At 37.4% G+C, this 23,945-nt stretch overlaps 1 long non-coding RNA gene and 1 pseudogene across 1 annotated transcript in view; both read right to left on the bottom strand.

The window, feature by feature from the left end:
* Nucleotides 1–23,945, bottom strand: part of LOC147340263 (uncharacterized) — a 430,014-nt gene that overhangs the window by 331,221 nt on the left and 74,848 nt on the right. The window lies entirely within an intron of this gene.
* Nucleotides 11,855–12,923, bottom strand: LOC147340264 (deubiquitinase OTUD6B pseudogene; annotated as a pseudogene).

The following is a 23,945-nucleotide window of genomic DNA, read 5'->3' as shown; positions in this document are numbered from 1 at the left end:
TTGTCGTAGTGATGTTTCCTAAGGCCCACTTGACTTCGCATTCCAGCTAGATGAGTGATCATACCATCGTGATTATCTGGGTCGTGAAGATCTTTTTTGTACAGTTCTTCTGTGTATTCTTGTCACCTCTTCTTAATATCTTCTGTTTCTATTAGGTCCAAAACATTTCTGTCCTTTATTGTGCCCATCTTTGCATGAAATGTTCCCTTGGTATCCCTAATTTTCTTGAAGAGATCTCTAGTCTTTCCCATTCTATTGTTTTCCTCTATTTCCTTGCATTGATCACTGAGGAAGAGTTTCTTATCTCTCCTTGCTATTCTTTGGAACTCTGCCTTCAAAAGGGTATATCTTTCCTTTTCTCCTTTGCCTTTCAGTTCTCTTATTTTCACAGCTATGTGTAAGGCCTCCTCAGAAAACCATTTTGCCTTTTTGCATTTATTTTTCTTGGGGATGGTCTTGATCACTGCCTCCTGTACAATGTCATGAACCTCCATCCATAGTTCTTCAGGCACTTTATCAGATCTAATCCCTTGAATCTATTTGTCACTTCCACTGTATAATTGTAAGGGATTTTATTTAGGTCATACCTGAATGGTCTAGTGGTTTTCCCTACTTTCTTCAATTTCAGTCTGAATTTGGCAATAAGGAGTTCATGATCTGAGCCACAGTCAACTCCCATTCTTGTTTCTGACTGTATAGAGCTTCTCCATCTTTGGCTGCAAATAATATAATCAATCTGATTTCAGCATTGACCATCTGGTGATGTCCTTATGTACAGTCTTCTCTTGTGTTGTTGGAAGACGGTGCTTGCAATGACCAGTGCATTCTCTTGGCAAAACTGTATTAGCCTTTGCTCTACTTCATTCTGTACTGCAAGGCCAAATTTGCCTGTTACTCCAGGTATCTCTTCACTTCCTACTTTTGCATTCCAGTCCCCTGTAATGAAAAGGATATCTTTTGGGGGTATTAGTTCTAGAAGACCTTCTAGAACACACACACACACACACACACACACACACACACACACACATATTCCATATAAATAAACACCAAAAGAAAACAAAAGAAAAACCAGACAAACCAATTAAAAATGGGCAGGGCAGCTGAATAAACAGGTGTACAAAGAAGATATACAGGTGGTCAATAGGCACATGATAAGATGCTCAACACCAAAAAATGCAAATCATGAGATATCACCTTACACTTCTCAAAATGTCTATCAACCTATCGACCAAAACCCAACAAATAACTAGTGATGGCAAGGTTGCAGGAAAAGGGAACTCTGGTGAACTACTGGTGGGAATATAAATTGGTGCAACCATTATGGAAAACATTATAGAGATTTCTCAATAAACTAAGAATAGAATTACTATTTATAGCTATCCCACTTATGTGTTTTATCTAAAGAATATGAGAACACAATTTCTAAAAGATACATGCAACCTATGTTCATTGTACTATTGTTTACAATAACAAAGATGTGGAAACAACCTAAGTAGAATATAATGTTGTATACCTGAAACTCATGTAATACTCTAAATCAATGCTACTTCAATAAAAAATAAATTTAAAATAATATTGCCTGAATATCTAGGGTCGTCAAGAAAATCACTTCAAATATAGTGAGTTAAAAGTAAAAGTATGGAAAAAATGATACCACATGGAAACAGTACTGAAAGGAAAGCAGGAGTGTCTGTGTTTGATATCAGATGAAGTAGACATCAGAGCAAAGAAAATATCAGAGGCAAAAAGGAAAATAATGTAGTTATAGCAAGACACAGCAACCTTTTATATAAAAAATATCAATGGACCAAAAAATAGAGCTTCTAAATATGTGGAGACTTCCCTGATGGTCCAATGGTTAAGAATGTGCCTTACTATGCAGAGGACAGAGGTTCAATCTCTGACCAGAGAACTAAGATTCCACATGTGGTGGAGCAACTAAGCCTGCACACCACAGCTACTGAAACCTAGGTGTTCTGGAACCCTTGAGTCACAGCTAGAGAGACTATGAGTTGAAACAGAAGATCCTGCATGCCCCAACTAAGACCCAACACAGACAAATAAATTTTAAAAAGTTTTAAATTATTAGTTGGTGATGGACAGGGATGCCTGGTGTGCTGCTATCCATGAGGTCGCAGAGTTGGACATGACTGAGTGAATGAACTGAACTGAACTGAAATATGTGAAGGAAATACTAAGAGATCTGAAATGAGAAACAGACAAATGCACAGTTATGGTTCAAAAGTTCAACAATCCTCTTGCAACCAATGAGACAGAAAACAAGGATATAGAAGAATGCAAAAAAAAAAAAAAAATCTATCAACCAATAGAAATTAATTCACATGTATTTAGAACAGTACACTCAAAAACAGAAGACTGCACATTCTTTTGAGGTGCCTACAAAACATGTCAAGGTAGACCATATCTCAGATCAAAGGCATATTCAAATTGTTTAAGAGAACCGAAATAATATCAACTGTGTTTACCAATCACAATGAAATCAAACTAGAAAGCAATAACAGAGAGATAACAAAAGACTATATAAACAGTTGAACATTAAGTGATAAACTTACTCAATATTCATGGGCCAAAATAAATCTCAAGGGAAATGAAAAATACATTGAACTGAATGAAAATAAATACATATTAAAATTAAGACACACAACTAACACAAGGCTGGGGTGAAATTTTATAGCACTGATTATATCCTTTAGAATAATAGAAATAAAGTTATACCAATTTTTTAAATCTGTCTCCTAAGGCAAAGGAAATAAAAGCAAAAATAAATCAATGGGTCTTAATCAAAATTAAAAGCTTTTGCACAGCAAAGGAAACTACGAACAAAACAATAAGACAACTTACTGAATTGGAGAAAATATTTGCAAACAGCATGACTGATTGGGGCTTAATATTAAAAGTACCCAAACAGCTCGTAAAACTCAACATCAAAAAACAACCTGATTTAAAAATGGGCAGAAGACCTAAGTAGATATTTTTACAATAGGACATGCAGATAGCCTACAGGCACATAAAATGGTGCTCAGATCAGATCAGATCAGTCGCTCAGTCGTGTCCGACTCTTTGTGACCCCATGAATTGCAGCACGCCAGACCTCCCTGTCTGTCACCAACTCCCGGAGTTCACTCAGACTCATGTCCATCGAGTCAGTGATGCCATCCAGCCATCTCATCCTCTGTCGTCCCCTTCTCCTCTTGCCCCCAATCCCTCCCAGAATCAGAGTCTTTTCCAATGAGTCAACTCTTTGCATGAGGTGACCAAAGTACTGGAGTTTCAGCTTTAGCATCATTCCTTCCAAAGAAATCCCAGGGCTGATCTCCTTCAGAATGGATTGGTTGGATCTCCTTGCAATCCAAGGGACTCGCAAGAGTCTTCTCCAACACCACAGTTCAAAAGCATCAATTCTTCGCCGCTCAGCCTTCTTCACAGTCCAACTCTCATATCCATACATGACCACAGGAAAAACCATAGCCTTGAATAGACGGACCTTTGTTGGCAAAGTAATGTCTCTGCTTTTCAGTACGCCATCTAGCTTGGTCATAACTTTCCTTCCAAGGAGTAAGCGTCTTTTAATTTCATGGCTGCAGTCACCATCTGCAGTGATTTTGGAGCCCAAAAAAATAAAGTCTGCCACTGTTTCCACTGTTTCCCCATCGATTTCCCATGAAGTAATGGGACCAGATGCCATGATCTTCTTTTTCTGAATGTTGAGCTTTAAGCCAACTTTTTCACTCTCCACTTTCACTTTCATCAAGAGGCTTTTTAGTTCCTCTTTACCTTCTGCCATAAGGGTAGTGTCATCTACATATCTGAGATTATTGATATTTCTCCCGGCAATCTTGATTCCAGCTTGTGCTTCTTCCAGTCCAGCATTTCTCATGATGTACTCTGCATATAAGTTAAATAAACAGGGTGACAATATACAGCCTTGACGTACTCCTTTTCCTATTTGGAACCAGTCTGTTTTTCCATGTCCAGTTCTAACTGTTGCTTCCTGACCTGCATATAGATTTCTCAAGAGGCAGATCAGGTGGTCTGGTATTCCCATCTCTTTCAGAATTTTCCACAGTTTATTGTGATCCTCACAGTCAAAGGCTTTGACATAGTCAATAAAGCAGAAATAGATGTTTTTCTGGAACTCTCTTGCTTTTTCGATGATCCAGCGGATGTTGGCAATTTGTTCTCTGGTTCCTCTGCCTTTTCTAATACTAGCTTGAACATCAGAAAGTTCACAGTTCACATATTGCTGAAGCCTGGCTTGGAGAATTTTGAGCATTACTTTACTAGCGTGTGAGATGAGTGCAACTGTGCGGTAGTTTGAGCATTCTTTGGCATTGCCTTTCTTTGGGATTGGAATGAAAACAGACCTTTTCCAGTCCTGTGACCACTGCTGAGTTTTCCAAATTTGCTGGCATATTGAGTGTAGCACTTTCACAGCATCATCTTTCAGGATTTGGAATAGCTCAACTGGAATTCTATCACCTCCACTAGCTTTGTTCGTAGTGATGCTTTCTAAGGCCCACTTGACTTCACATTCCAGGATGTCTGGCTCTAGGTCAGTTATGACACCATCGTGGTTATCTGGGTCGTGACATCGCTAATCATCACTAAAATGTGTGACTTATTCATGTCGATGTATAGCAAAAACCACCACAGTATTGGAAAGTAATTAGCTTCCAATTAAAATAAATAAACACAATAAGCTATCATCTCACATTTCTCAGAAAGGCTACCATAAAAAAGAACAGAAACAACAAATTTTGGTGAGGATGTGAAGAAAAAGGAACCTCAAACACCATAGGTGGATGTTTGAGTTGATGCAGCCACTGTGGAAATCACCATGGTGTTTTCTCAAAAAAACTAAAAATCGAATCACCATATGACCCAGAAATTCAATTGGGTATGCATTGTAAAAACAAAAAGCACTAATTTGAAAAGACACATGCCCCGCAATGTTCATAGCAGCATTATTTACAATGGCCAAGATACAGAAGCAACCTAAATGTTCATCAATACATTCTGGAATACTACTTAACTGTGAAAAAAAAAGAAAAGAAAGAAAGAAAATTTTGCCATTTGAAAAATCATTGACGGACTTAAAGGGTACTGTATGTTATCACATATTTGTGAAGTCTGAAAAATTAGTGAATATAACAAAAAGAAGCAGAGTCACACACAGAGAGAACAAACTGGGTTTACCAGGGGGAAGAGAGAAGGGTAAGATAGGGGTAAGGGACTAAGAGTTATAAACTATTATGTACCAAAAAAATAAGCTAAAAGAATGTGTTGTACAAAACAAGGAATATAGCCAGTATTTTGTAGTAACAATTAAGGAATATAATCTCTAAAAATTGTGAATCACTGTGTTGAACAATGTAACATATAATAGCCTGAGACTGTGGACTTTAGAGGCAACTATAGACTCTGAGAGCGAATGCCAGTTGCAGCAAAGCAAGATCTGAGTCTGAGCTGACCCCACAATGTCCACAGCAGGTCCAGAGACCTTCCTAGATATACTGGATGACTTTATGAATAGGGATATCAACTGTAGCTGAAAAAAGGGGGACTCACTTGGACATTTCCCCTCACTACCACTCTACTTGACATTAAGTTGATTCAGTCGTGTTGGAATCTTTGGGACCCCATGGACTGCAGCACACCAGGCTTCCCTGTCCTTCAGTATCTCCTGGAGTTTAGTGACGCTCATCTCCATTAAGTTGGTGATGTAATCCAACCATCTCATCCTCTGTTGTCCACTTCTCCTCCCACCTTCAATCTTTCCCAGCATCAGGGTATTGTCCATTGAGTCAGTTCTTTGCATCAGCAGGCCAAAGTATTGGAGCTTCAGATACAGCATCAGTCCTTCCAATGAATATTTAGGACTGATTTCCTTTAAGATGGACTGGTTGGATCTCCTTGCAGTCCAAGGGGCTCTCAAGAGTCTTCTCTAACACCACGGTTCAAAAGCATCAATTCTTTGGCACTCAGCCTTCTTTATGGTCCAGTTCTCACATCCATACATGACTACTGGGAAAACCATAGCTTTGACTATATGGACTGTTGTTGCAATGTAATGTCTCTGATTTTTAACATGCTTCTTAGGTTTGTCATTTCTTTTCTTCCAAGTAGCAAGAATTTTCAATTTCATGCCTTAAGTCACCATCCACAATGATTTTGGAGCCCAAGAAAATAAAGTCTAATTGTTTCCATTGTTTTACCATAAATTAGCCATGAAGTGATGGGACCAGATTCCATGATCTTAGTTTTCTGAATGTTCAGTTTTAAACCAGCCTTTTGACTCTCCTCTTTTACCTTCATCAAGAGGTTCTTTAGATCCTCTTCGCTTTCTGCCATAAAGTTGGCATCATATACATATCTGAGGTTATGGATATTTTTCCTTGAAAACTTGATTCATGCTTGTGTCTCATCAAACCTGGCATTTGGCATGATGTACTCTGCATAGAAAACTAATATCATGGCATCTGGTCCCATCACTTCATGGAAAATAGATGGGGAAACAATGGAAACAGTGACAGACTTAATTTTCTTTGGCTCGAAAATCACTGCAGCTAGTGACTGCAGCCATGAAATTAAAAGACACGTGCTCCTTGGAAGAAAAGTTATGACCAACCTAGACAGCATATTAAAAAGCAGAGACATTATTTTTTCAACAAAAGTCTGTCTAGTCAAAACTATGGTTTTTCCAGTAGTCATGTATGGATGTGAGAGTTGGACTATAAAGAAAGCTGAGCACTTAAGAATTGATGCTTTTGAACTGTGGCACCGGAGAAGACTCTTGTTGGACAGCAAGGAGATCCAACCAGTCCATCCTAAAGGAAATCAGTCCTGAATATTCATTGGAAGGACTGATGCTGAAGTGGAAACTCCAATACTTTGGCCATCTGATGTGAAGAACTGACGCATTGGAAATGACCTTGATGCTGGGAAAGATTGAAGGTGGGAGGAGAAGGGGACGGCAGAGGATGACATGGTTGGATGGCATCACCAACTCAATGTACATGAGTTTGAGTAACCTCTGGGAGTTGGTGATGGACAGGGAAGCCTGGCGTGGTGTAGTCCATGGGGTCACAGAGTCAGACACGACTGAGCAACCGAACTGAACTGAACTCTGCATAGAAGTTAAATAAGCAGGGTAACAATATAGAGCCTTGACATAACTCCTTTCCCAATTTTCAACCAGTTCATTCTTCCAGGTCTGGTTCTGTTGCTTCTTGACCTGCATACAGGCATCTCAGGAGGCAGGTAAGATTATCTGCCATTCTCATCTCTTTAAGAATTTTCCACAGTTTGTTGTGATCTACACAGTCAAAGCCTTCAGTATAGTAAATGAAGCAGAAGCAGATGTTTTCCTAGAATTCCCTTGATTTTCTATGAACCAACAGATATTGGAAATTTAATTCCTGGTTCTTCTGCCTTTTCTAAATCCAGCTTGTACATCTGGAAGTTCTCGGTTCAGATAATGTTGAAGCCTAGCTTGAAAGATTTTGAGCATTACCTTGTTAACATGTGAAATGTGTGCAACTGTGACATAGTTCGGAGAAGGCAATGGCAACCCACTCCAGTACTCTTGCCTGGACAATCCATGGGTGGAGGAACCTGGTAGACTGCAGTCCATGGGGTCGCTGAGAGTTGGACGTGACTGAGCGACTTCACTTTCACTTTCCTGCATTGGAGAAGGAAATGGAAACCCACTCCAGTGTTCTTGCCTGGAGAATCCCATGGATGGGGGAGCCTGGTGGGCTGCCGTCTCTGGGGTTGCACAGAGTCGGACATGACTGAAGTGACTTAGCAGCAGCAGCAGTGTCATAGTTTGAACATTCTTTGTCATTGCCCTTCTTTGGGATTGGAATGAAAACTGACATTTTTCAGTCCTGTGGCCACTGCCAAGTATTACAATTTTGCTGGCATATTGAGTGCAGGTCTTTCACAGCATCATCTTTTAGGGTTTGAAATAGCTCAGCTAGAATCCCATCACCTCTACCTGCTCTGTTCATAGTGATGCTTCCTAAGGCCCACTTGACTTCGCAATCCAGGATGTCTAACTCTAGGTGAGTGATTACACCAGCATAAATTATCCATGTGATTAAGATCTTTTTTGTACAGTTCTTCTGTGTATTCTTTCCACCTCTTCTTAATATCTTCTGCTTCTGTTCAGTTCAGTTCAGTCTCTCAGTCGTGTCTGACTCCTTGCAACCCAATGAATCACAGCACGCCAGGCCTCCCTGTCCATCACCAACTCCCGGAGTTCACTCAGACTCATGTCCATCGAGTCGGTGATGTCATCCAGCCATCTCATCCTCTGTCGTTCCTTTCTCCTCCTGCCCCCAATCCCTCCCAGCATCAGGGTCTTTTCCAATGAGTCAACTCTTCGCATGAGGTGGCCAAAGTATTGGAGTTTCAGCTTCAGCATCAGTCCTTCCAAAGAACACCCAGGACTGATCTCCTTTAGTATGGACTGGTTGGATCTCCTTGCAGTCCAAGGGACTCGTAAGAGTCTTCTCCAACACCACAGTTCAAAAGCATCAATGCTTTGGCGCTCAGCTTTCTTTACAGTCCAACTCTCACATCCATACATGACCACTGGAAAAACCATAGTCTTGACTAAACAGACCTTTGTTGGCAGAGTAATGTCTCTGCTTTTCAATATACTATCTAGGTTGGTCATAACTTTCCTTCCAAGGAATACACATCTTTTAATTTCATGGCTGCAGTCACCATCTGCAGTGATTTTGGAGCCCCCCAAAATAAAGTCTGACACTGTTTCCACTGTTTCCGCATCTATCTCCCATGAAGTGATGGGACCAGATGCCATGATCTTAGTTTTCTGAATGTTGAGCTTCAGCTTCTGTTAGGTTCATACTATTTCTAGACTTTATTGTGCCCATCTTTGTATGCAATGTTCCCTTGGTATCTTTAATTTTCTTTTTTTTTTTAATTTAATTCTTTTATTTTTCTTTTAGAGAATATTAGATATTATGAACAAAATTTTACTGTTCACTGTAGTTACACATTCTTATTTGTTTTATATGTTATAAGCATACTGAAGCAGATAAAATTCACTTAAGTAAATTAGACATATTCCACAACTCTGACATTTACTTTTCTAAGTCAGGACAAAAGAAAGCTTATTAGCTTTCCCTAAGAAATCAGCATCAAACTAAAACTAGTATATACTGGAGTTCCTTGGACTGCAAGGAGGTCCAACCAGTCCATCCTAAAGGAAATCAGTCATGAATATTCATTGGAAGGACTGATGCTGAAGCTGAAACTCCAATACTTTGGCCATCTGATGTGAAGAACTGACTCATTTGAAAAGACCCTGAAAAAAAAAAAAAAAGAAAAGACCCTGATGCTGGGAAAGATTGAAGGTGGGAGAAGGGGACGACAGAGGATGAGATGGTTGGATGGCATTACCGATTCAGTGGACATGAGTTTGAGTAAACTACAGAAGTTGATGATGGGCAAGGAGGCCTGCCATGGTGCACTCCATGGGGTCACAGAGTTGGACCTGACTGAGTGACTAAACTGAACTGAACTGAACATCTGCCATTTTTCAGACTTTAACTTTAGGTTACAGCTAAAATAATTTTTATCTCAAGTTTTATGAAATAACAGAGGCTGAAACATACAAATCCTGTTTGTAATCATATTGGCCATTTAAAAATAAAAAAATAACTTTAATCAAGAAAATTATACTCACCTTGCTAGGAAAAAAAAAAAAAAAAGCTACCATTAAGTTGTTTTACAATACTTTAATTACAGTTGGAATTTACAATAACTAGATTTCACTGTATTTTATTTTATTGCTTAATGCTTCTCTTTTAATTTTAAAGTAACAGAGTACCTCCCCCCACCCCAGAAAAAAATCCAGATCAGCATTACAAAACAATTGGCCTTCAGAACATATTTTGTTTAGCAGCCAGAATGATTCTTAACCTTTGGAAGTGTTAATACCTTCATGCAATACTTATCTGCTCAAGAAGACCACAATAGTTCCCCACACTGTTGCTTGCTGAGCACATAATACTGATATTCTGTTTTTATGTTATAAAGCCCAGTTGTTGTTTAGTTATTCACTCATGTCCAACTCGGTGACACCACAGACTATACAGCCCACCAGGCTCCTTTGTCCATGGAATTTTCCAGGCAAGATTACTGGAGTGGGTTGCCATTTCCTATTACAGAGGATCTTCCTGACCCAGGGATCAAACATGTGTCTCCACATCTCCTGCATTGCAGGTGGATTCTTTACCACTGAGCCACTGTGAAAGCTCATAAAACCCAGTATTTACTTAGAAGAATTAGTTGCACTCATGGAGAAAAAATCAAACTTTACATAAACTTGATATAAAACGTTACTAGTTACTTCTTATTTAAGAAAAACAGATCAAACCAAAAAGGTCTCATTATCATAAAACCCCTTACATAACAAATTATCAAACACATTTGTACATATGCTTGTACTATCTTCTTAAAATATTTTTATAAATAACCTAAAGTTTGATTTGGCAAATCATTCAACTGAAAACTGATTTTATTATACAGTCTTTACTCAACAGTAGTTTTCAGCTTTATTCATATATATATAGCATAAAAATTCCAAAACATTTGAAACAAATATTCTCAAATATTTGAGGAAAGATTAAATTAATATGGCTAATAAAATAACAAGTAACAAAGGTTTTCCCTAATCCTAGAGAATGAAGCAAAAAGAGAGACCTTATAAGACAAATTGGAGAAGAAGAAGAATTTGAAGTAAATTTGGCCTTGGACCTTTTTACATTGCTACTCCTTCAATTTACACAAGTTAAAGAATAAGAGAAGCTAATAACTATTTCTCAGTGGAAAAGGCTGCAAGGAAAGCAAAGCAGCTGAGTAGTGATGGAGAAAGTACAACAAAGAAAATAAAAATTTATAGTTAAGATAATCAAGAAATGATGTCACAACTATTCTGAAGTTGAGAAATAGCAAGGAATAATCAATGAATTAGGAAAGCAATAATCTGCTGCATCTTTTAAAGTTATATACAAATAAAAGACTTATTTTTATTAAAGCAAAAGTCTTAGCTGCACTTTGATGGGGTTATACAAAAATGTCACATCATCAACCTAAAGGGGTGGGATGGGAGGAGATTCCAGAGGGAAGGGATATATGCATGAGTGAAGTGAGTGAAGGTCACTCAGTCGTGTCGACTCTTTGCAACCCCATGGACTATACACTGCATGGAATTCTCCAGGCCAGAATACTGGAGCGCATAGCCTTTCCCTTCTCCAGGGGATCTTCCCAACCCAGAGATCAAACCCAGGTCTCCTGTATTGCAGATGGATTCTTTACTAGCTGAGCCACAAGGGAAGCCCAGATATATGCATACCTATGGATGATTCATGTTGTTATATGGCAGAAACCAACATAACATTGTAAAGAAATTATCCTCCAATTAAAAATAATTTTTTAAAAAGTCACAGGATTAATCCCATCAACAGCCATGTTACTGCAATAAAGTTATTTATAAACATTAATTAAATTTGCTATCACCACATTATTGCAATATCAAAGAAACTGAGTCATTTCACTTCTTCATGAAAAATTACATTGATATGGTTACTGAAAGCTTTCAGTAATAAGGAGAAAAAAATTTTTTAACAATTTCAACACAGAATAGAATGTTCAGAATCTTATATTTCATAAAAATATCAATAATCATGGTACCATCTTGGTCTATAAATGATATTCTCCACAAAGAACTTTCAAGTGTTTTTTTTTTTTTTTTTTAAACACCATGAAGGGGACATTAGTTAAAGTTTCTCTCTGACACAGTTTTAAAAAACCTATTAGTAACTTTGCCATAAAACTGATTTAAGGTAGTTGGGTTTTTTTCAGAAACACTGAGACTAATCCAATATTTAGTATTAATACTCAAATCAGCACACTGACATAATAGCAACATTTTATAGACTAGCTGCAATTTTCAGTAACTGTGTTCACCAACTGTGTAACAGAATTGTAGCGTTCTCCTAAGCCATATGCATGTCTCATATAAACAAGTATTAATAGGTCTTCTGGATATTCTTTACCAACAAAAATAGGAGGAGAATCTGCCTGTATTACCTCTATTGGTTTTCATAAAATGTGAGATAAGGCTCTTAGCTCAAGTTGACCCCCTCCCCCATGAAGTTGCGTTTACAATATCATCACAGTACTTTCCAAACTCGTCTGGAGTATACATAGCTCCCATATTAGGATTTGTTAAAAATGGCAGAAAGTCTTCCACATGACTTTGCATATAGTTACCAGTTTGACATCTTAAGGCAGCCACAGGCAGAATGCAGTTCTGTTCTTTCAGTTGATCTTCAATGGCTCTATACATACAGTGCCATCAGATGGAATCTATTTAATTTCCAACTGTCTAGCTGCCAATGTTTGAGCAAGTTTTTCACTTTCTACATGTCTAACTCTGGTTAAGTTTTCAATATCAGCTTTGGCTATCCTTTCTTCCCACTCCTTTTCCAGTGTAGCTTTTTTGTCTTTACTCTCTTTAGAAGTCAACTTCAACTGATCCATCTCCCCTTTATGTTTCTGTTCCATTTCTGCTTATAACTTAGAAACATCTTCTGTAAGCTGCTTCCTCCTCTTTTTGTCATTCCTGGGAAAAGCAATCTTCATACCCTGTATTTTGGCTTGCAACTCCTTCTTTTTGCAATGCCTTCTCACTAGCTGTTCCTCTTCATCAAGCTCCTCAGTCAAGACTGCCTCCATGATGACCAGGTCTATCTTTAATTTTCTTAAAGAGATCTCTAGTCTTCCCCATTCTATTGTTTTCCTCTGTGTCTTTCACTGTTCACATAGGAAGGCTTTCTTATCTCCCCTTGTTATTCTTTGGAACTCTACACTTAGATGGGTATATCTTTCCTTTTATTCTTTTCCTTTCACTTCTCTTCTTTTCTCAGCTATTTGTAAGACATCCTCAGACAACCATTTTGCCTTTGTGCATTTTTTTCCCTTTGGTGATGGCTTTGCCTACTATTGCCTCCTGTGCAATAGTAGCTTCCCTGAGAGCTCAGTTGGTAAAGAATCTGCCTGTAATGAAGGAGACCCCAGTTTGACTCCTGGGTTGGGAAGATCTGCTGGAGGAGGAATAAGCTACCCACTCCAGTATTCTTGGGCTTCCCTTGAGGCTCAGCTCGTAAAGAATCCACCTGTAATGCAGGAAACCTGGGTTTGATCCCTGGGTTGGGAAGACCCCTGGAGAAGGAAAGGCTATGCACTCCAGTATTCTAGCCTGGAGAATTCCATTGACTGTGTAGTCCATGGGGTCACAAAGAGTCAGACACTACTGGGCGAATTTCACTTTCACTTCCTGTACAGTATTATGAACCTTCATCCATAGTTCTTCAGGCACTCTGTCTATCAAATCTAATCTCTTAAATCTATTTGTCACTACCACTGTATCATCTTAAGGGATTTAATTTGGGTCATACCTGAATGGCCTAGTGGTCTTCTCTACTTTCTTTGATTTAAGCCTGAATTTTGCAATAAAGGCGTTCATGATCTGAGCCAGAGTCAGCTCCTGGTCTTGTTTACTTGTTTCTGTTGACTGTATGGAGCTTCTCCATCTCTGGCTGCAAAGAATATAATCAATCTGATGTAGGTATTGACCATCTGGTGATGTCCATGTGTAGAGTCGGCTCTTACGTTTCTAGAAGAGATTGTTTGCTATGACTGGTGTGTTCTCTTGGCAAATCTCTGTTAATGTTTGCCCTGCTTGGTTTTGTACTCCAAGGCCTAATTTGCCTGTTACTCTGGGTATCTTTTGAGTACCTATTTTTGCATTTCAGTCCCCTATCATGAAAGGTCTGTCTAGTCAACCTATGGTTTTTCCAGTAGTCATGTGTGGATGTGAGAACTGGACCATACAGAAAGCTGAGTACCAAAGAACTGATGCTTTTGAACTGTGGTGTTGGAGAAAACTCTTGCAAGTCCTTTGGACTGCTAGAAGATCAAATCTGTCAATCCAAAAGGAAGTCAGTCCTGAATATTCATGGGAAAGACTGATCCTGAAGCTGAAGCTCCGATACTTTGGCCACCTAATGCAAAGAACTGACTCATTGGAAAAGACCCTGACACTGTAAAAGACTGAAAAGCAGGAGGAAAAGGGGATCACAGAGGATGAGATGATTGGATGACATCACTGACTCAATGGACATGAGTTTGAGCAAGCTCCAGGAGTTGGTGATAGACAGAAAAGCCTGGTGTGCTGCAGTTCATGTGGTTGCAGAGTTGGACACAACTGAGCAACTGAACTGAAGTGAATCCCATATTCTGCAACATGGATGAACCTAAAGATTATTATGCTAAATGAAGTGAGCAATATAGAGACAAATATCATGTGCTATCACTTATATGTGGAATCTAAAAAAAATGATACCAATGAACTTATATTCAAGATAGAAACAGATCCACAGACATAGAAAACAGACTTGTGGTTTACCAAAGGGGAAGTGAGAGGAGGATAAATTTGGAGTTTGGGATTAACACAAACACTATTACATATGAAACAGATAACCCCCACTTATCTCCTGCATAGCAAAGGAAACTATACTCAATTGTCAGGGAACATTTAACAGGAGGATTCCTGCATGCTGTTTTTTATTTTTCAAGGATTTTCTGTTTCTTATTTGTTCTTATTCCAGGAATGAGTAAAGCTGCATGTAGTTTTCAGGACTGAGGTCATGGGATGAGACATGCAGTGACTCTTTTCAGTGTCAGTGACCTTGTATGTATTAGACTATCCATATTGTGGCTATTGATAAAATTTCATCCTGTGTAATAGCTGAGTAATCATCTTACTAAAGATATATAAGCCTTCATTTCTGCTAATAAAGAACCTTTGCTCCATCAGAGCTTGGGTCCCCCTGTCTTTCTCTCTCTCTCTCTCTCTCTCTCTCTCTCTCTCTCTCTCTCTCTGTCTCCTCAGCTGATTCTTTGGAGTGCAGAGACCCATCTTGCTCACTCTCCTGCCTGGGCTTCTAAAACTCTCTTGAGAAGGCGCCCTATGCCTTCACCCACCTCGAGAGGGCGCCCGGTGCCTTTGTGAGAGATGCAAGTCCTGTGTCGAGGGCTTTAGTGGTTTTCTGCATAAACCAGAGAGTATCAGCTTCTCTCTCTCTCTTTCTTATCATTGCCTCCGGACCGCCAAGTCCTGGTCCATTAAAGGACCCCAATAAGTGGTGCCCAAAACAGGGACTCTGGTATACATGGCATTTCAGTCAAAGGGATTCAGGACCTATTGAGGTCGGTAAGTACTAAGACATGGGTCAAACGGCTGGAAAGCCCCATCATTTCTCTATGTTACTTCACCATTTGTTTAAATCTCAGGGACTTTTGGTTGTGTGCCAATGACTACAGCCTTGCTTTCAAACAATGTTTAAATATAATCCGTGGTTTCCTGATAAAGGCAGTTTTGATTTAGAAATTTGGCACCAGGTCAAAGAAAATGTTAAATGAGCCACCAAACAAACAAACAAAAAAAAAACATATTTCAGTTGATTTCTGATCATTTAAAGGTAAACTCCTAATATTCAACAACAGACAGAACACTTATTGCATGAAAATAAATTAGATGATGAAACTTTACAAAAGGCCCAATTAAAACAACATAAAATATTTCAAAATTTTCTTATTAGCCCTGCCCCAGCTGCTCCGAATGCTCCTCCTCTGCCAACAGGCACAACTCCAAAAGTCTCTCCTTTGTTGGAGAGGAACTCCCCAGGTCAGTAGGTGCCCAATATGCTACTGGAGATGAGTGGAGAAATAACTCCAGAAAGAATGAAGGAATGGAGCAAAGCAAAAACAATACCCAGTTGTGGATGTGATTGGTGATAGAAGCAAGGTCCAATGCTATAAAGAGCAATATTGCATAGGAACCTGGAATGTTAGGTCCATGAATCAAGGCTAATTGTAAGTAGTCAAACAGGAAACGGCAAGAGTGAACATCAACATTCTAGGAATCAGCAAACTAAAATGGATTGGAATGGGTGAATTTAACTCAGATGACCATTATATCTACTACTGCAGGCAGGAATCCCTTAGAAGAAATGGAGTAGCCATCATGGTCAACAAAAGAGCCTGAAATGCAGTACTTGGATGCAATCTCAAAAACGACAGAATTATCTCTGTTCATTTCCAAGGCAAACCATTCAATATCACAGTAATTCAAGTTATGCCCCAATCAGTAGTGCTGAAGAAGCTGAAGTCGAATGGTTATATGAAGATCTACAAGATCTTTTAGAACTAACACTCAAAAAACATGTCCTTTTCATTATAGGGGACTGCAATGCCAAAGTAGGAAGTCAAGAAACACCTGGAGTAACAGGCAAATTTGGCCTTGGTATAGGGAATGAAGCAGGGCAAAGGCTAATAGAGTTTTGCCAAGAGAACACACTGGTCACAGCAAACACCCTCTTCCAACAACACAAGAGAAGACTCTACACATAGACATCACCAGATGGACAACTCTGAAATCAGATTGATTATATTCTTTGCAGCCAAAGATGGAGAAGCTCTATACAGTCAGCAAAAACAAGACCAGGAGCTGACTGTGGCTCAGATCATGAACTTCTTGTTGCAAAATTCAGACTTAAATTGAAGAAAGTAGGGAAAACCACTAGGCCCTTCAGGTATGACCTAAATCAAATCCCTTATGATTATACAGTGGAAGTGAGAAATAGATTTAAGGGACTAGATCTGATAGATAGAGTGCCTGATGAACTATGTGGAGGTTCGTGACATTGTACAGGAGACAGGGATCAAGACCATCCCCATGGAAAAGAAATGCAAAAAAGCAAAATGGCTGTCTGGGGAGGGCTTACAAATAGCCTTACAAATAGTGAAAAGGAGAGAAGCAAAAAGCAAAGGAGAAAAGGAAAAATATAAGCATGTGAATGCAGAGTTCCAAAGAATAGCAAGAAGAGATAAGAAAGCCTTCCTCAGTTATCAATGCAAAGAAATAGAGGAAAACAATAGAATGGGAAAGACTAGAGATCTCTTCAAGAAAATTAGAGATACAAAGGGAACATTTCATGCAAAGATGGGCTTGATAAAGGACAGAAACCGTATGGACCTAACAGAAGCATATGATATTAAGAGGAGGTGGCAAGAATACACAGAAGAACTGTACAAAAAAAATCTTCATGACCAACATAATCACAGTGGTGTGATCACTCACCTAGAGCCAGACATCCTGGAATGGGAAGTCAAGTGGACCTTAGAAAGCATCACTTTGAACAAAGCTAGTGGAGGTGATGGAACTCCAGTTGAGCTAATTCAAATACTGAAAGATGATGCTGAGAAAGTGCTGCACTCAATATGCCAGCAAATTTGGAAAACTCAGCAGTGGCCACAGGACTGGAAAAGGTCAGTTTTCATTCCAATTCCAAATAAAGGCAATGCCAAGAATGCTCAAACTACCACACAATTGCACTCATCTCACATGATAGTAAAGTAATGCTCAAAATTCTCCAAGTCAGGCTTCAGCAATATGTGAACCGTGAACTTCCAGATGTTCAAGCTGGTTTTAGAAAAGGCAGAGGAACCAGAGATCAAATTGCCAACATCCACTGGATCATGGAAAAAGCAAGAGAGTTCCAGAAAAACATCTATTTCTGCTTTATTGACTATGCCAAAACCTTTGACTGTGTGAATCACAATAAACTGTGGAAAATTCTGAAAGAGATGGGAATAACAGACCACCTGACCTGCCTCTTGAGAAACCTATATGCAGGTCAGGAATCAACAGTTAGAACTGTACATGGAACAACAGACTGGTTCCAAATAAGAAAAGGAGTACATCAAGGCTGCATATTGTCACCCTGCTTATTTAATTTAGATGCAGTGTACATCATGAGAAATGCTGGGTTGGAAAAAGCACAAGCTGGAATCAAGATTGCTCGGAGAAATATCAATAACCTCAGATATGCAGATGATCCCACTCTTATGGCAGAAAGTGAAGAGGAACTAAAAAGCCTCTTGATGAAAGTGAAAGTGGAGAGTGAAAATGTTGGCTTAAAGCTCAGCATTCAGAAAACTAAGATCATGGCATCTGGTCCCATCACTTCACGGCAAATGGATGGGGAAACAGTAGAAACAGTGTCAGACTTTATTTTGGGGGGCTCTAAAATCACTGCAGATGGTGATTGCAGCCATGAAATTAAAAGATGCTTACTCCTTGGAAGGAAAGTTATGACCGGCCTAGATAGCATATTCAAAAGCAGAGACATTACTTTGCCAACAAAAGTCCGTCTAGTCAAGGCTATGTTTTTTCCAGTAGTCATGTATGGATGTGAGAGTTGGACTGTGAAGAAAGATGAGTGCTGAAGAATTGATGTTTTTGAACTGGTGTTGCAAAAGACTCTTGTGAGTCCCTTGGACTGCAAGGAGATCCAACCAGTCCATTCTGAAGGAGATCAGCCCTGGAATTACTTTGGAAGGAATGATGCTAAAGCTGAAACTCCAGTACTTTGGCCACTTCATGCGACGTGTTGACTCGTTGGAAAAGACTCTGATGCTGGGAGGGATTGGGGCAGGAGGAGAGGGGAACGACAGAGGATGAGATGGCTGGATGCCATCACTGACTCGATGGACATGAGTTTGAGTGAACTCTGGGATTTGGTGATGGACAGGGAGGCCTGGCGTGCTGCAGTTCATGGGGTCGCAAAGAGTCGGACATGACTGATTGACTGAACTGTACTGAATGAAAGTTATGCTATTTTTTTTGTTGTTGTTGCTAGATTAGAAACTATTATTTCCAATACTGTAATCAGAAAAAAAAAAAAAAAACAAGAAACAGCTAGAAAAATTACTTGCTTATGAGAATAAAAATCAGGAATGTCAAAGAACTATCGCTTCAGTTCATGAGACTGGGCCTATTATTGATTATTTAAAGCTTGTCACAATCTAGGATCAGAAACTCAAAAGATGCAAATGCTAGCTGAAACAATGGCTATTGCCTTTAAAAAGAAAAATGAAGGATGCTTTACATGTGGAGATAAAAACCATTTAAAAGGAGACTACCCTAAGAAGGCTAATAAAACCCTCCAAGAATTCGCCCTCACTGCCATAGAGGAATACTTTGGGTCAAAGATTTTAAATTTAAAATTGATATTGATGGAAAACCCATTCCAGGGAACTCCAAACAGGGGACCCCCAGGTCCCCTACAACAAAAACCAGGGGCAAATTCTATCTTTTCCCTCAAACCCTCAACATCCGGCAATGCTACCATTAATATACCAGCCCTAGATGATTTTTTTCCTTTACTCTTAAGCAGTCCCTTCTAGAGTACCTACCGGACTTTTTTGGACCCCTTTCCCCACAAACCTTCAATCTTTTATTTGGCCGATCTAATTTGGCTTCTAAAGGAATTACTGTTCACCCTGGAATAATTGATTCAAATTATAAAGGAGAGATTCAAATTACGATGTCATCTCAGATTCTATGACAATCAAAAAGGGGGACAAAATTGCTCAATTACTTCTTTTTTTTTTTTGCTCAATTACTTCTTTTGCCTTACATTTCTATTAACTCCTCTAATAATGTATGGACAGACAGATTTAACAGTACAGATCAAAAACAATCCTTATGGACATCATTGGTATCTGAATATGCCCGACAAAATATAAATATCAAAATTAATAATAAAAGATTTTCTGGTCTCCTCAACACTGGATCTAGTATTACTATTATTTCCAAACACTTATGGCCCAAATCCTGGCCTATACAAAAGGTCTCTTGCCAAATTGCAAAAATTTCTCAAGCCAAAGTACAAAAAATTTATCAAAATATTTAGACCTACCCATACGAAGGACAAAAAGGCCAACATACAACATTAAGACCTTATGTGATAAATACACCCCTTAATCTAATAGAAAGAGACTTACTTATACAATGGCAAGCTCAGACATATATCCCATATTTTTCCTAAGGGCCACTGCTCATTTAACAAACAAAACAATTATTAAAATAACTTGGAAAAGTGGCAAGCCTATTTGGACACAGCAATTGCCCCTTACAAAAGATAAATTGCAGTCTACTAAAAAACTTATAGACACACAATTAAAATTAAAACAGATTGAGGAATCTTACTCTCCTTAGAACTTTCCTATTTTTATTATAAAAAAGAAATCTGGCAAATGGTATCTCTTAACAGACCTTTAAAAAGTTAATGAATCTATGAAACATATAGATACATTACAACTAGAGATCCCATCACCTATTACTATTCCTCAAAATTGACATATTATTACTGACTTACAAGATTGTCTTTTTAATATACCTTTACACTCTTTAGACTAGGAGAGATTCACTTTCTCTCTCCCTTATTCTAATCATATCAGGCCTCACAAAAGATTTCAACAGACTATATTACCTCAAAATATGCTTAACAATCCTAATATTTGTCAAAAATTGTGTAGCCAAGGCTTTACATCCAATGTGACAACAATTCCTTCATGCATATATCATTAATAATATACTGTAACTACAAAAAGGAGAAATGATATTTTTGACACTGAGTGGCCATGGTATTCTTTAGACTCCAGAAAAAAACTGATTACAATAAAATCTTTTTTGAAATTACAAAACTGATTCTTCTTACACGTACAGTTAAGAAAAGTTTAACTTGTTAAAAACTTTTTTGAAGCTCCAATTCTGCCTGGAAAACAAAACAGGTCTAAGAAAAAACCTAAAGTTAACTCTTATCATGTCCTTGAGATACACAACCCACTCTATCTGGGATTCCAGCCATAAACAAAATTGGTGACAAAAAACAAATTTAAAACAGAAAAGATATTTCAAGTGAAAAACTATGCCTATATGTCTCAATGTATGTCTTTGTTTTTGGAAAATATGAAGTTAATGAGCTCTATTTAAATTTAGGTTCACGTAAACTAAAAAATATTCAATATTAAATATAATGTTTGTTTAAATATAAATATAATTTAAATATAATTGTTTGCTAATCTAATTAAGACATATCTTAAATCACCATTATATAATACTTTTATTATGTCTAGGTTTAAGATAAATTAAATTTGTCAACAAAAAGGTAACTTTTAATATATATATATATATAAATGAGATGAAAACTTTTAAACTCTATTAAAATAATTATACTTTTAATAGAATAATCTATTATTATAATCTAAAATAATCTCTTAGGATTGGGGTAACTTCAGTTTCTGGAGGTATACAAAACTAAATAACAAAAGTTTTTTAAATAGCTAGGTCATTTCCAAATGAAATAAGATTTTAAAACATTAATTACTGAACATTAACTTCCTCTTACAAAAAGTTTTTCTTATAGAAAAACTAAAGAGATTTTAGAATATTAATAAATATATATTATAATATATAATATGATATAATAAATATATTCACCAATCTATAAAATACTAACATAGAAGACACTTCATAGTTGCTAAAGAAAAATAAGATGTATACTTTTAATAAAAAGATATAAGATATGGCAAATAAAATGATAAATACAAAAATATAAAAAAGGTTTATGACAAATAAAAAAAAATTTATGACAAACAGATTTAACCCATTACCCTGAACTTTATTCCTCTTCCGTCTTACATATCTTGATCAATACAAATTCTTCTTTTATATGGGCCACGCCTCTTCAAGGTAAAACTACATAACATGTTATAACCTACCTATCAACTTACCTTACAATAATGAAAACACCTAATTCTATAAAAACAGACAATGGCCCTGCCTATATTTCTAAACAAATTCAAACAATTTTTACATTCATTCTCTATTAAACAGATTACAAACATTCCTTATAATCCACAAACACAAGACATAATTAAACAAACACATTACACACACTGTAACTACAAATAAAAAATTAAATAAAAAGATATACATAAAACACTTTTACCTTCCTTTTCCAAAACAGACTTAACTAGATTCTAATACAATATATTCTTTAAGCCTATAACTATTATTAATATAGCTTTATTTCTGTTTCCAATATGTAAGATTCTTAAAACAAAATAACATCAACTTCAATGCCTGTTTCACAATATAAAACAAAAACAACATAAAAAAACACCATTTGCCAAATAAGTTATTTGTTCCTAAGAGTATCAAAAATACAAAATATTCACCTTCTTTTCAGGTCTATCTTTAAAATATAATCATCTTCCTTGACACACTAAACAGAGAGATTCAACAGCTACCAGGCTGTACTTCTTTTCCAAGGACAAGGTCAAATATATTTGGATATGAACAACGTTTCATTTATCAAGTTGTTTTGCACCAGCTTTTCAATAATTGCACTTAAAAAAAAATGTTTGAGTGTTTACTCCTAATCCTTTGCCCCAAATAACACAAACCACTTAAAACACAGTCAGATCCCGTTTCTCTTTATATCAAAAAAATGTATACACTAAATTACAAAAGAAAATCAACCCATTAATTCAAAACCACAGCCAAATACCAATCCCAAACAGATTTCTAGATGATTTTTTTTTCTTTTAGACTAAAATGTTTCCTAAAAATGTTTTCATCATTGTCGCTTTCCTTTCTTTCTATAACTATTGTTAATATAGCTTTATTTATTTAAAATTTTTTAAACTTACCACAAAGAGATATTTTGACAAAAACAAAAAAAAATGTTTTAAAACATTAAAAGACATCTCCCTTCCTTTTCCCATTTGATATCAAAATGGGTTAACTAATCTATAAAAATCTAAAAAACTAATCTTACAGAGAAAGAGATATGCTTCTGTTTCTCCAGATAGATCCAATGCACTCATATAACTTCCTCTTCAAAAGATTCAACCTAAGGGGTCCCCCAACATTCAGACTAAAAACGATACAACAAAAACCTCAGGAAAAAAAGAATTCCAATACAAGCCATGGCGACTTTAAAAATTTCCAAAAAACACCACACTCAACGTCATCGACCTTATGATCTCCCTACTTGGAGACAGATAGAAACCCTTACTAATCAAGCTGAAAATCTGATTTCTCAACAAGAAGTGTCTCAGAATCCTGAAAATATTTTTCTTCACTATGCTTGCTTTGCTTGCTTTTGCTTCCCCCACTCAGACTGACTTGATTGGTCACACTTAATGGGCTTATGTACCTAACCCCCCCCTTTTTATTATAGGTTATAAAATAGACAGATATAAGACCAATCGTATCCACTAATGACTCAACACATATGCCCCCTCCTTGGAACTTAGAGGAGCCCTCTCATCCTAAAAAAAAAAAGAAAAAGAAAAACTAATTAATATCTCTCTAAGTTATAAAGGCCTTCCTTTGTATATGGGCCCAACAAAATTAAACATAAATGTTAGCCGACAAACTTGGGCTTTCGCCCTGCCTCTAGAAGAAGACTTTCAGACACTGCTTAGGTTATTTACTGCCCTTTATTTGTCCATAAACCATGTTTATACTACTGAAACTTTAGAGAAAAAATTAAGAAAAGAACAAAAAACACTATGCAAAGTGTTTACTAATAACAAGTTTAAATATATTACTATTCATTGGGACAAATGTCAGGCCAAATCAGAAAAATTAATGTTAATGGCTAATCATACAATTGTTATTTGGAGACCCCATAATATATGCTTATCTAACTGCTCAAATGATATTAACAACACTGTGTGTGATTTTGTTACTCAAATAACATAAAAGGTTACTAATACTACAATAGAATATTACCATGACAGAGGACTCCTTGGGTGACTTGATGGTGAACTGGCCCCCCATCGCCCTCAAATCGTCCTTGATAAAAGATTGGGCCTAAACAATGAGACATCTAAAAACTTGCTACAAACACCGAAAAACTTAGGACTTAGACTGGACATTTCACAGAGACCAATCACAGTCA

This window comes from Bos grunniens, chromosome X (genome assembly GCF_055505025.1).
Source record: "Bos grunniens cultivar Pamir isolate PY7600 chromosome X, Bosgru_T2T1.0, whole genome shotgun sequence".
Lineage (NCBI taxonomy): Eukaryota > Metazoa > Chordata > Mammalia > Artiodactyla > Bovidae > Bos > Bos grunniens.
Note: the sequence above shows the minus strand (reverse complement) of the source record. Positions and strands in the feature narration are given on the sequence as shown.